We start from the raw sequence: 13817 nt of genomic DNA, 5'->3' as shown, positions 1-13817 counted from the left end.
CTGAACCATAGTCTGTCAACTTTTCAAAAAAAAAAAAGAAAAAAAAACCTAGTTTGTCAGCCTCCATGATAGATAGTAGTGAGCTTTCCATTTTCCAAAAAGAGAACAGCTGAAGCCTCGATGTTCATAGAGAAGAGCAACTGGGTTATTACTAGATTAGTGGAGATACCCAGGAGAGATGAGATGACAGAGAGTGGAACCTCAATGACCAAGAGAAAGAAATATGATGACATCAACAAATCACATTGGCAGTTCTGCAACATATTGGGATGCCCAAGTCACATGTGCCTTCTCACCACACATATTCCCTCCGTTTACATGCCTTCCATCTTTGCTTTCTGGTCACATGTACTTTGTATTCTTTGTTCCTCTACTGTTGGTGTGTTAATGCCAGGGAGAAAGCACCCCACTAGTTCATTAAAGATCTTTTTTGTGACTATACTTGCTCATTTGTTTAAATCTTTTTTGCTTTGAAATGTGTCTTCTGGTCATCTGCTAAAAAGAAATCTATTGGTAGGTTCTCTTGAGATATGGTTTTGAAGGAGTGTTAACTCACAGTCTCTCTGATCTGGTTATCATTTCAGTGGGGAGAGGGAGGTGAGGAAATTGGTCTATCCTTTATGAATGGCTTTAAGAACACCCTTTATGCTAATGTCTTGAAAAGTCACTCTCACTCCAAATTTTGGATTCAAGCTGTTATTTCATTTCCACAATGACACTTGTTACAATTTAATGAAACTCCTAGTAGTGCCTCCTGAAGATCTTGGCTCAAGATCCCAGTTCTGTCACTTGCAGGCTTTGTAATATTGTGTCCCTCTCTTGGCCTGTTTCTTCATCTGTAAAAAAGAAGTTGAATTGGATGATGTCTGAGGTCCCTTCCACTATCATCCTACATATCTATGTGATATGAAGCATGAACCACTTGTGATGTCTCAGTTGTCATCTCTTTCAAAGACAGCTTCCCTAAAATTCCAGGATGCAACCTTTCAGAGAATCTTCTAAATCAAGGAGCCTCCTTTGTTCCACATGGTCTAACATCTTGCTGCCTGAAGAAGAAATTAACTGGAAAGAGTTAAGGGGTTAAAAAGGGAGTGGGTGTGACAACGGGGAAGGAAAGCTCTCCTGGGTGTTATTCCCTTGTACTAAGGTCTGAAATGTAAGCTATTACTGATCATGAAACTGGATTTTGTTGTTGTTGTTTTACTAAACTTTAAAGTTCAACATTTGACCCTGTCCCAGGCAGAGTTGACACACATGTAATGCCTTGAAAAGTCCTTTGTTCTTGACCTGGACTTCAGAGTAAATGGATTGCAGCTGTATCTCCATTTTCCCTGGACTCGTAGGCTGTGGATAATCCTAAACTCAATTAATAAAGGATGGTCAGTACTGAGACCTTCGCTTTCTCTGGGAGGATTAAAGAGGCAGGCTGTGAAATTGCATTTATGAAAGCTCCTAGACCAAAGAATGCAACCTTAGGTGTCATTAAGGTCAGAAGTAAAGGAAGAAAGCTGGGCTGGCAAGAGTTGTAACCCAAAACACCTTGAATGGGAGATAGGAAGGGATTCCCTGGCACTTTTCTACAGTGGTTTATGTGCCCTACAGGGAAATTCTATCAGGGTCTTAAATGCCACTATGCCACTCAGTTACAATAAAGGCAAGCAAGTGAAAGTCAGACTTACCTGTGTCCAAAGGATATGACTATTCTCAGGTTCAACCTCCTGGGTCAAACTCATTCTCCAGTCCGCTCCATCTGACACTATCATCCAATGTCACTAAAAGATGACATTACCCTCAGGCCCCGGTGTAAGATTACCATTTATTGAAAAGCCCCAGCCTTGCAGCTCCCTTCACTTCCAGCTCTCCAAAACTGATCCACTTCTCCATGAGATAACTCTTTCTCAGGAAGGTATCCTTTTTCCCTCACCCTCTCTTTCCAGCATTTCTTTTATGTTTGTCTCCTCCTGTTAAAATATGAGATCCTTGAAGTTAGGGAATATCTTCTCAACTTGTATTTATATGCTCAATACCCAGTACAATGCCTAACATATAGTAAATGCTTTATAAATGCTGTCTCTCCTCTCCTTTCTTCCTCTCTTCCATTTTCCTTTCTCCATTTCCCTTTCTCTCTTCCCCTTCTTTATTCCCCATCCTCTCTTGAAACTTCAAATTCTCTAACAATGAGAATTAATATTTCATTGGTCAATAATTACCCACAGACTCTATGTTGTATCATGGTGTCTTTATAATCAACAAAGACATATATTAACTTGGATTGTAGTCACCTGACGCCCTTCTTATTCCCCTATTAGAATGTAAGCTTCAAGAGGTCAAGGTTTAGGCAGCATCAAAATTTTATATCCCCCCTCAAGACATTCAATAGTGTTTTATACACAGGAAGTGCCTAATAAATATTTAATGTGTTGTACTATGAACCAGATGAGATAGCAACCAGGATTTCTAACTGACTCAGAAGGAGGTCATAAAATTCTAACTTTTTTTTTACTTCATCACTCCCATATTTCCCAGTCATACCAAAGAATTTATGGGACTTCGCCTATCATTCACTGTCTCTCCCAGATCATCTGTCCTCCAATACATGCATACACTGAGACTTTTTCAGTGGTCTCTGTAGCATTAGGGTCAGGAGAAACCAGGAACAGATTCCTTAAGGTGACTAGAATGTAGTCTCCTTGTACTACATTAATATCACACTACAGCTCTGAGATGATTCAGGCAAATGTTATAGTACATATTAAGTCATAGTGATGAGACTTTGCTTGCCCACCAACAGAGTACTGTGTTGGATTTTCAGGAGTTGGTTTGCTCCTCAGTAAAATTAAAGAATTTCCCCATTTTATAAATGATCAATGGGTATAAAGAGGCAATTTTCAAAGGAAGAAATTCAAACTGTTGTTAGTGACTTAGGGCTGCAAGGGGGAAAAATGTTCCAAATCACTAATAGAGAAATATAAATTACATCAACTCTGAGGTACTGCATCCTACCCATTGGACTGTCAAATATGACAAAAAAAAAGAATAGTGACAAAAATTGAATGAATTGTGGGAAATTTGTCGCCTTAATGCATTATTAATGGAATTCTGAATTGTGCAGCTATTCAGGAAAGTAATTTGGAATTGTGCTTAAAAAGAAAGTCATTGGGGTGGCTCGGTGGAGCAGTGAATACAGCACCAGCCCTGGAGCCAGGAGGAGCTGAGTTCAAATCCAGCCTCAGCCACTTAACACTTACTAGCTATGTGACCTTGGGCAAGTCATTTAACCCCAATTGGCCTGCCCTTCCCCTCCAAAAAAGCAAAAAAAAAAAGTCACTAAATTATTCATGATCAAGTGACACCACTATTAGGATTCTAGCCCAAATTGTTCAAAGAAAGAGGAAAAATACAAATATTCATAGCAGCTCATTTATCCACAACAACAAAATTAAAACTATGGAGAAGTAAACATTGAATAATGTATGAACCAACCAGGCTGAATGTAAAAGAATATTATATGGTATAAGAAATGATAAAAGGGTTGGTTTCAGAGAAACCCAGGAAGACCTGAATGAACTAATACAGGGTGAAATGAGCATAACTAGTAGAAAAAAGTAACAACATTGTAGAAACAGCTTTCAAAGACCTAAGAACTCTGACTCACATAATGATCGACCATAATTCCAGAGAACTGATGGTGATGGATGCTATCCTCCTTCTAACTAAGAACTGATTGATAGAAAATTCAGAATAAAATATACAATTTTAGACATAACTGACACAAGAATTTATTTTGCTTGACTGAATATTCATTATGGGGTTTGTTTTAAGTGGAGAGGTGGAAGGGAGAAAAATAAGTACTTGTTCATTAAAAATGAAATAAAAAAATTAAAATGAAATAAAATTGGAGGTTTTTAGACATGAAGTTCCTCCTTGGAATTTTTTGAGAATTTTAAGAGGAAGATGAATGAATAAAATATTGTTGATATTGAAGAAGAGATCTTTGCTCAGGTTTTGGTCAAATTAGATGATCAGAGAGGAATATTTTAATTCTGAGATTCTGTGTTCTTTAAGGTCCCTCTCATTGCTAACAACTGATAAACTTGTGATATAGGTCTATTTGGACATACCCTGGTATGACAGGGATAAGACCATATAGTATTATAAAATGAACACTTAATTTAGAAGCAGGAGATGGAGATTTGAGTTTTCCTTCTAGTGATTGCTTGTTCTGGATCACTGGACGAACCACTTGACCTCCTTCAGTTTCATTTGAAAAAATAGACTAATGCCACTTGCATTGCCTGACTAATAGGACTGAGCCTAGAAAAGATGTAACGGGAAACAAAGTCTTTTTCTTCAAAAGTCTGAAGGACTTCCATATAAAAGTGAGGAGAATTACTTTTCTTGGCCCCAGAGATAAATGGAAACTGAATAAAAGGCAGAATTAGGCTCTATGAAAGGAAACAAGATGGGGAAGGGGTATTGTTTACAATTTGAACCATTCAAAAGTGAGAGCTTGGGCTCCCAACTTATCTTTATCATCAAGTACCTATGTAACTTTGGATCACACAACATCTCTGAAACTCAGTTTCTTCACATGTCAAGGTGATGAATGACATTCACTAAACTTACCTCACAGGGTAGTTGAGAGGATTTAATGAGATAATGCATATGAAAGCACTTTGAAAAAGAATAAAGCTCTATAATTAGTAGTTAGCAGAAGGGGGGCCCATTGCCAATGATCTCAAAAGCTTATTTGGCTTCTTTTGGAGAAATATCCATTAAATTCCTTTCCTTTTTAAATTTCCAAGGATCCTTTGAGAGTTTAAATTATTAATAAGAAGTTACTGGGGCGGCCAGGTGGCTCAGCGAGTAAGAGCACCAGCTCCAGTGTCGGGATGACCTGGATCAAATCTGGGCTCAGATACTCAGCACCACACCCAGAAATAACTGGCTGTGTAACCTTGAGCAAGTTACTTAACTCCGATTGCTTTATAAAAAAAAAATAGCAAGTTACATTTACACAGTGCTTTACAATTAGAAAGTATTTTACATATATTATCACCTTTCATCCTTATCATGTCTATGTGAGCTACATTGTGCAAGCATTATGTCTATTTTACAGATGAGCAAACTGAGGTAAGATAGCACAGACCAAATACCTCGACCAAAGCCACAACAGCTAACACATAAGAGATTGTACTCAGGTCATTTGATTCTAGTTCCAGTGTTTATCCAATGACACTGAATATTCCCACATTGAGTAATTGATGACTTTTCTAAAGTAGAATTTGGTGATTTTTTTTTTCCTTTTAAAGCATGGAGCAGTTAGTTACATCCCTTTATACAACATTCAGCAAACACTCACTGAGAACTCTACTCTGTTCTAGGCATTAAGGCCAATTCAGACATGAGTGAAATAAGACCTCTGTCCTCAAAGGAGTTATCATCTAAAGGCAAAAATAAGGGGACCTCCTGGAGCTTATTTTGAATAACTCTTTCCTCCCAGCAGACTTGAATGCTTTGGGAGCATACTTGCAATCAAGGACTTGAATGGATCTGTCACTCATCAGTAAGGTGGTCACTCTCCTCACTAGTATAGATATAATTAACCTTCTCCTTCCCTTATGCCTTCCCATACTGTATAATGTTTACCCTTGTTCTCTCATATATCCACCAAGGTGCATCTATATACCCAACATACATTGAAGACAATCCTCTGATCCTTTTAATATTTCTCTGGCAGCAGTGCAGCCCCTGGACTTTTCATCTATTATCCCACACTCCCATTCTTATAAGTCATACTTACATCAATAATACATAACATATTGATATATTTTGTTTTCACATTATCTTCCTTTCTATGTCCCATATCTCAAAGGCAGACATTCCTAGTTAAAAAAAAAGAATGAGAGGGGTGAAGGGGCAGCTCAATGAAACTAACCATACATCCTTCAAGTCTGATAGTACAAATAATATTCCATACTCATAATATCCCACCTCTGAAAAGAAGAAAAAGGAGTATGTTTTTTTCTACTTTTCTGTCCAAGCTTGGTCATAATTATTAGCACTTTTATTCTTGAAGTTATTATGTTTATCATTTTCCTAGTTTTGCTTATTTCCTTCTGTGTAAGCTCACATTTCTTCTGATGGTTCTCTAAAGTCTTCATATGTTACAGAAATATATCTTTTTACATGTATGTACCCTGACTTATCTAGCCAATACAGAATGGATGAGCATCTACTTTGTTTCTAATACTTTCCTATCACAAAAGTGCTGTGATAGACATCTTTATGCACTTAATTAAATGACATATAAAGGAAAACTGTAGTTTTACTTGTTTTATATATTTGCCATAGACATCTAATAATAAGTAACATTTTACTGTGGGAGGAGCACAGGTTTTGGACCAGAAGACTTAGGCTGTAATGCTAATCTTCCTTCTCTATAGCCAAATGACCTTGGATAAGTTCTTTAATTTGTCTGAACCAAAATTTCCTGATGTATAAAATAGGAATAATAATAATCCTTTTGCCATATTACATGTTTGTTTATGACAATTCATTGAGATAACCTATGGGAAAAATTTGTAATCTTAATGCATTATAAAAATGTCAACTATTGTTATTAATACATTTTAATTAAAAGTTATTCAAACACATTTCCCTTTCTGCCTAACATTGCCTGAAATCCTTTCATCATTTCCCTCTCCATTTGACCCTGGGCCTTCACTTTGAATTCAGTTTACTGAATCAGCCTTTATCTATGCCTCTATCCATCTCTCTCTCTCTCTGTCTCTGTCTCTCTCTCTCTCTCTTACACACACACTAATTATCCCATTTCATTTTTCCCTTTTTTCTTTGTTTCTATCATCTATTGCTTTTTTCTCTTTTCTTTCTCCTGTATTTTCCTTCCTTCATACATCCTATCCCTTTTTCCTCTCTCCTTCCATACTTCCCTCTTTCTCTCTCCCTCTTGCTTTCTCCCTCTCTATTTGCCTTTCTTTTCTCTCTCCTCTCTATCTGTCAACTATCTACTTTATCCAACTGAGAGTATTTTATCTGATTTTAACTTATATATGTATAGTAGTACACAGAGAGAAAAAATCTGTACTTCAGATAAAAATGTTAAAATGAAAAATTCACACCAGTGTTCTGGCTTACTTTCCTTGGAGTACATGGTCTCAAACCAAGCCACATACACCCTATCATGTATTCTGCTTTGTTAGTGATGGTAGCCATTAGGATGACATTCCAGAATCTGGAAAAAAAAATATATTCTTATGTGAATAGACTTAGAGATCATAGAATATGAGAGCTTGATGGGATCTTGGAGTTTAACTACTCCATATTCCTTATTTGATAGATGGAGTAACAGAGGCCCTTAGACATGAATTGAAGCACCCAAGGTCATATGGAAAGTAATGGGAGTTTGAACTAGAGTGGTATCTGTGAGAATGAAAAGAACAGATGGATGATAGCAAGATTGGTGGGTTGTTATTCCTGTATCATGCTGTGAATTAATATAGAATTGTACTTTATTAAACAATTTACAAACTATAAAAGTGAACAATTAAAATCCACTAATAACTTGACTTTTACAGATAGACCATTTGCTTTTCAATATAGTTAGTCTCTTGAAAGGAATTTTGGCTGCAGTAGTAAGAGAAAGGATATTGGTTAACAACTGATTCTTCTTTTGGAATTTTATATTTAAAAGTAATGATTTTCATCTATTTCTACTATGTAGCTCAACAGAGTTTCCCATCACAATTCTTATCTAACTGCAAGAGCAGATATTAAAACAAAGATTTTTTTTTAAATAAAATTCTCGGGGATGGAAAAAAAAAGGAATGGACAGAGATAGATCCATAACCTAGGTCTAGATCCATAACCTAGGTCTTCTGGTTTCTTGTCCAGTGCTCTTTTCAATATACTGCACTGCTCACATCCTTGTCCTCATGGTCCAAGCCACTGGAAATTCATGGAACCAGGAATCGGGACTCCATAGATATCTTGAAAGGGTATATAGTACAGGATATGCTGATCATCATGAATTTGAGATTTGAGAATAATAAAAAATGATGGCATGTTTGCCTCCCTTTCATGGTGGGAAGGTTGGCTCCATCTGAAAGACAGCAAATCAAATCAAGTCAACAAGAATCTATTCATTGCCTATATGTGTTAAGTACCATGTTAAGTTCTAAGGAGTCAAAGAAAGGCAAAAATAAAAGAAAATAGCAAAAATAATCCAAAAAATAGCTCTTCTTCTCAAGGAGTGCACAATATAACATTGGAGACAACATTCAAACACCTATATACAAATAATCTTTATAAAGGATAAATTGGAGATAATCTCAGAAGAAAAGCATTGGCATTGGGGGAGGGGGGGTAAAAAGACTTCTTGAAGAAGGAGAGACTATAACTGAGACTTGAAGAAAACCAAAGACGAAAAAAGCAAAAGTTAGAAAGAAGGGAGCTCCAGGCATGAGGGTCAGTGACTAAAAATGCTTGGAGTAGGGGAATGGAATAAGTTACCTTCCTTACTTAAAGAACAGCAAAGAGAAAATCACAGGTAGCTCACAGAGTGCATGAGAGTGAAAGAATAAGGCCTAAGAATACTATGAAAGATCCAGGTTATAAAGGGATTTAAAAGAACCCCCCCCCAAAAAAAGCATTAAAAACATTTATACTGGAAGTAATAGGTAGCTATGGAATTTATTAAATAGAGGATAAGCATGTTCAGACCCATGCTTTAGAAAGATCACTCTTTACCTGAGTGGGAAGAGACTTGTGGTAGGGAGATCAATCAACAAAATATTGTCATAGTATGGATGATAGGTGATGAGGACTCACAGCAGGTTGGTGACAGTGTGAGAGGGGAGAAGTAGGGTTATAATAGAAATGTTATGGAAGTTAAGATGGCAGGACTTGGCAATTGATTGAATATGGAAGTATGAGAGATAGTAAGGAGTCAAGGATGATGCCTAGGTTGTGAGCTTGGTGGCAGGGAGGATGGTGATGCCCTTCACAGTAATATGTAGGTTAGGAAAAGAAGAGGGTTTAGGAGGAAAGAAAATGAATTCAGTTTCGGATATGTTGATTTTAAAGTGTTATGGAAAATCCAGTTTGAGATTCCCAATAGTCCACTAGAGATTGGGAGAGACATTAGGGTTGCGTTAGTAGATCTGAGAGTCATTGGCATAGCAATGATCACTGAATCCATGGGAACTGAAAAGATTAAGCAAAATAATGGAGAGGGAGAAGAAAAGAAGGCTCAAAACAGAGCCCTGTGGGACCATGGTTAACACCCGTGGTTAATCTCATATACTTGGCAAGCTTCAGTTAGAAATTTCTCAGAATCATAGCATTTCAGAGTTGGAAGGGACCTCAGTGCCCATGTAGTTCAACTCATACATGGACAAGAATGCCCTCTACAACACATAGGGCAAGTGGTCATCCAGCCTTCCTGTGAAGGTCTCTCAGGGGGGCGAACCAAAACTTCCCAATATAACTCATTCTCTTTTAGGATATCTATAATTATCAGGAAATTTCCTCCCTTCATTTGTTTATATTCTCCTCTTTGCAACTCATGCCCATTGTTCTTAGTTTTGCTTTCAGAAACCAAGCAGAAGAAGACCAATCCCTCTTCAAGGTGACTATACTTAAAATATTGGAATACATTTGATATTACCAGCTAACTCTTCTCTTCTCCAGGTTAAATCACCCCAATCTCTACAATAGAGCCTCATTCAGGGAGAATGAATGAATGAGGAATCATTCATTAAATACTTACTATGCACCAAACACTATACTGAGTGTAAGGATGCCCCTATCTAACATTCAATTCTTTTGCTAAGCAAATAAGAGCTTTCAACCTATGTTCACCACACTCAACTAGCTTCTGGGGGTAAGATAGACTCTGTCATCTTACTGTCTCTAGAACAACTGATTGAATATGGGGAGGGGGGGAGGAAGGACTTGGTGAGGAGGGGAAGGATGGAGAATAAAATAATTCATTGATTTTTACTCAAAGCAAACCTTTAGAAAAATTGGAAAGTTTGCCAAAAACTCATTGAAACCAGGAATCACTGGATCATCTTATTCCCCTAGTATTCTTTCTGTTTTCAGCAATTAATGTGTTAATAAATAAGAATAGCATAATAACTTATCTAGCCTGGAGTGAAATACTTGCATTTTAACATGGGTCAGTAAGAGATAATCTCTGAATCCAAAGGAAAGAACTAATGTTGGAATATGTATACAGAGGGAAGGATATGGACCTTTTTGACCCCACACATTATACCCTTTCCCATTCCACCCACATATAATATTGTCTTAGGGTATGCAGTGGGAGCTCTGGGGAGCAGAGCTTCTCCACAGCACATACCTCCCAGATCTCTCCATGGTTCAAACAGGATGGACATAGGAAGCCTTTAGCCCTCTGTGGGTGGCTGTAATCAGGAGGGAGCCACAAATCTGTGAAGCTTATGGAACTTGTCAGATTAAAAAGTCCTGTCCTTAAACAAATGGCCCAGTTATTGGCTGTCTGAGTTTTAGTTTTAGAGAGGAGCAGAATCTTGGAGTGTGGTAAACCTAGAAGAACATGCTGTACTCAGACACTGAATGTCCTCATTTTTCATCTCAGCACTAAGACTTTGCATCCAGGGAGAGTAAAGGATGGCTGTTCTCCTTGGGAATGCAGCCTTCTTATCAGATAATTCCAGTTTGGGCTCCACTGCCCTGTAAAGCCTCAAGGAGAAAGCTGAATCACCTTCAGGATTTCCAAACATCAAAGAATTGCATTCTATTCACCAACCCAGGTGAGGTGTACATTGAAGTTCCCTCTATTCTATTATGTAACTTTTCTTCTTCCTTGCTTATGTTGCCCAGTTTGAGTCAGGATTAGGACTTCTTTGTGACTAAAAGGATTTAGAAAGGTAATCTGAGATTAAGTTTATATTGTAAGAAGGTAAGAAATATAGAGTAGGAAGGGACCTTAGGGTGCATCTTGTACATTCCCCTTGGGTTACAGAAAGTCAATCAATAAACATTTCTTAATGCCCATTATGTGCCAGACACCCTGTTAAATTCTAGAGATACAAAGAAAAGTCAAAGACAATCCCTAATCTTGAGGAATTCACCATCTAATTTGGGAGATCATGCAAACCATGTGCAAGCAAACTATGTACAGGATAAATAGGAAATAATCAATGGAGAGAAGACACTAGAATTAAGAAGGATTGGGAAAGACTTACTGTAGAAAATAACATTTTAGCTGGAATTAGATTGAAGGAAATAAGGAGTCAGAGTTGGGGGGGAGGGGAGAATTCCAGGGTTGGGGGGACAGTCAGCAACAGGAATGATCATGAGAGTGTTTGCAATATTAAAAAAAAACAAACAGAAAGGATGCTTTTAGAACATGAAGCAGACTTCATATGATGAGTGTATGATCAGTGTATGAGCAAGATTTGCCATGGATTGTATATAGTCTGTATTATTGAAAGGAATGCATACAAGTTCACTAAAGTCCTGGAGTTAGGAGAGACACATCTGGGATGTAGCAGAACCAGTAGAGAACCCAGGTCCTGAGACCTTAAATCACTTGCTCAGTTTGCTACACACTCATAAATAGTGAAAAGGACGAATCTGGATACTTCCCTGAAGGCACTCTTGTCTTGAGCCTCAACCATGAGACAGAGGGAGAGTAAGCTGAGGATTTTTGTGAATCTCATCACACAAGTTAAAAACAAGAAGCTCTTAACTTGCTTGGCAAAATGAAATTTTTCTTGGCAGTATCAGCTCTTAGGGGAGTGTCATTTCCAGGTAAGGGCAGATGCCTGGAAGACTGAACATTATTTTTGTTGTCATCTATTTCCTGTTCCACTGTGTCTTTCTAGGAATTCCAGATCACCTCTCTGTGCTCCAGTGTATACTTCAGTATTCCTAAATTAATTGGATCTATTTTGTTAAGAATGTTGGGAGAATAATTTTCTAACAAAACTTTCTTCAACTGTAAGAATTTAATTCAAGGGTATGCCAAATTTTCCCCTAGGATACAGAGAAAAAGTTGAAATCATTACACTTGTTTTCTAAATCTGTTTCTGCCCTTCATAATATTCTTGCAAATTCACTGGGTGCCAGGATTGGTGATCCCACATTCAAGGCTTTCATGTCTGTCCAAATAGCCACATCTGTATGGTATTTCTGGCTATAATTTAAGTTCAGGATTATGCTTCTCATCTCCTTGAAGAAAAGTGCTTAATATGTGCAAGAACTGTGCAAAGTTGGGATACAGATACAAGGAAAAAAGATGGTTCTTGCCCTCCAAAAGTCTATATTTTAAGACTAGAAAGCAGCATGGGGGGAAGGGGGACAGTTGGTGCTAATAAGTGGAAGTAGAGGAGTGAAATACAAAGTTACCTGACTGACTCCAGGGCTTTTAAAGTTGTGAGAAGACTTAAAGTTTTAAAGTCTGTAAAGTCACCAATAGGACAGAGGGGAGGTGAGGAAATGAAGGTTGACTAGTCTGGGCCATTCCAAAAAATTAGAGGCCACACATAAGGAACTCACCAATGGGAAAAGGGGATGGGCTTTGCAGAAGGATATTGCAGGTGAGAAGGATACAGGAGTGGTTGGATGTTTCAGGATGAAGTCCCAGGTGCTGAAAGACATTTCAGGATGAGACAGGGCCAGAGGCATGGTTCTGTATCCAGAAAGTCAGGAATAGCATTGGAAGGGGAATGAAGCACCCAAGACGAGGGCACAGGAAATGACGGCGTGTGAACACAAGGGGACAATCCATGTGGTTTTGCTCAATCAGGGCCAACTCTGAATAAATCTGTAGCATTAAGGACCTTTGGCTGGCTTGGTTGCTTTCCACCTTCTCCTGTGGAAAAGTAAGGACTAGAGTTTAGAGAGCTGATTTCAGAGCCAAGAGGACCAGAGTTTCAGCCTCTGACACATTTTGATTGTGTAACAGTGACTTAACCCTCAGTATCCTAGCTGTCTCAGACTACTAATAGTGGAGAATATATCAACTTTCAGTTGCAGAGGAAGTTCCTCATCAGCAGTCCTCTGTACCAATGAGGGAGCTGGGTGTCAGAGTGGACAGAGTGCTGAAGTTGCAGTCAAGAAGAACTCAGTTTAAATCTTGCCTCAGACAATTACTAGATTATGACCCTTGATAAGTCACTTAACCTTTCTAAGCTTGATTCATCATCTGTAAAATGGGGACAATAATAGCACTTACTAACTTAAGGGGATGATAGGAGAATATAAGGAGACAACTTATGTAAAGCACTTTGCAAACCTTAAAAGTGCTGCATAAATGTTAGTTATTTTTAAGTCATAGATCTTGTGCCCATCCTTATGTTCTGCAGAGTGCTATGAGAATGAAACCACTGGGCTTGGTTTCAGGAAATGTGCATTTAAGTCAAGGTTTTCTTTTCATTTGTTCTGTGACTTTGGACAAGATATTTCATTCCTAGCTTTAATTTTCTCATCAATAAAATTGAAATGATGATACCTAGTTTGTATTTGTTATAAGGTTAGAGGGTTTTATTTTTTTATTTTTATTTAGACATAAAGTTTTGTTCATGTAGGAAACTCCTGGTGAGAAAGCCTCTGCTACCAAGGCAGATAGACAGCTATTTTGTAACTTAGGGTCTTAGATCATTGTCTGGGGCACTGAGAGATTAAATTATCTGCCTAGGGTTACACAGCCAGTGTGCACATGTCAAAAAATACTCCTGCTCAAGGAGATCTTACTGACACAGAGTCTGGCCATCTTCCCACTGCTCTGTGCTGCCCTCCAGGAGTGT

At 38.0% G+C, this 13817-nt stretch overlaps 1 long non-coding RNA gene across 1 annotated transcript in view; it reads left to right on the top strand.

The window, feature by feature from the left end:
* Window positions 1-10396: 10396 nt before the first annotated feature.
* The window catches only part of LOC138156087 (uncharacterized), a 73791-nt gene continuing 70370 nt past the window's right edge, over window positions 10397-13817 (top strand). Inside the window, exon 1 of the long non-coding RNA XR_011167057.1 lies at window positions 10397-10817. This is a non-coding gene — a long non-coding RNA (uncharacterized lncRNA). The remainder of the gene's footprint in view (window positions 10818-13817) is intronic.

This window comes from Petaurus breviceps, unplaced genomic scaffold, assembly GCF_028583685.1.
Source record: "Petaurus breviceps papuanus isolate PSGF00001 unplaced genomic scaffold, PetGlider_PUasm1.0 98, whole genome shotgun sequence".
In the NCBI taxonomy this organism is placed as follows: Eukaryota; Metazoa; Chordata; class Mammalia; order Diprotodontia; family Petauridae; genus Petaurus; species Petaurus breviceps.
Note: the sequence above shows the minus strand (reverse complement) of the source record. Positions and strands in the feature narration are given on the sequence as shown.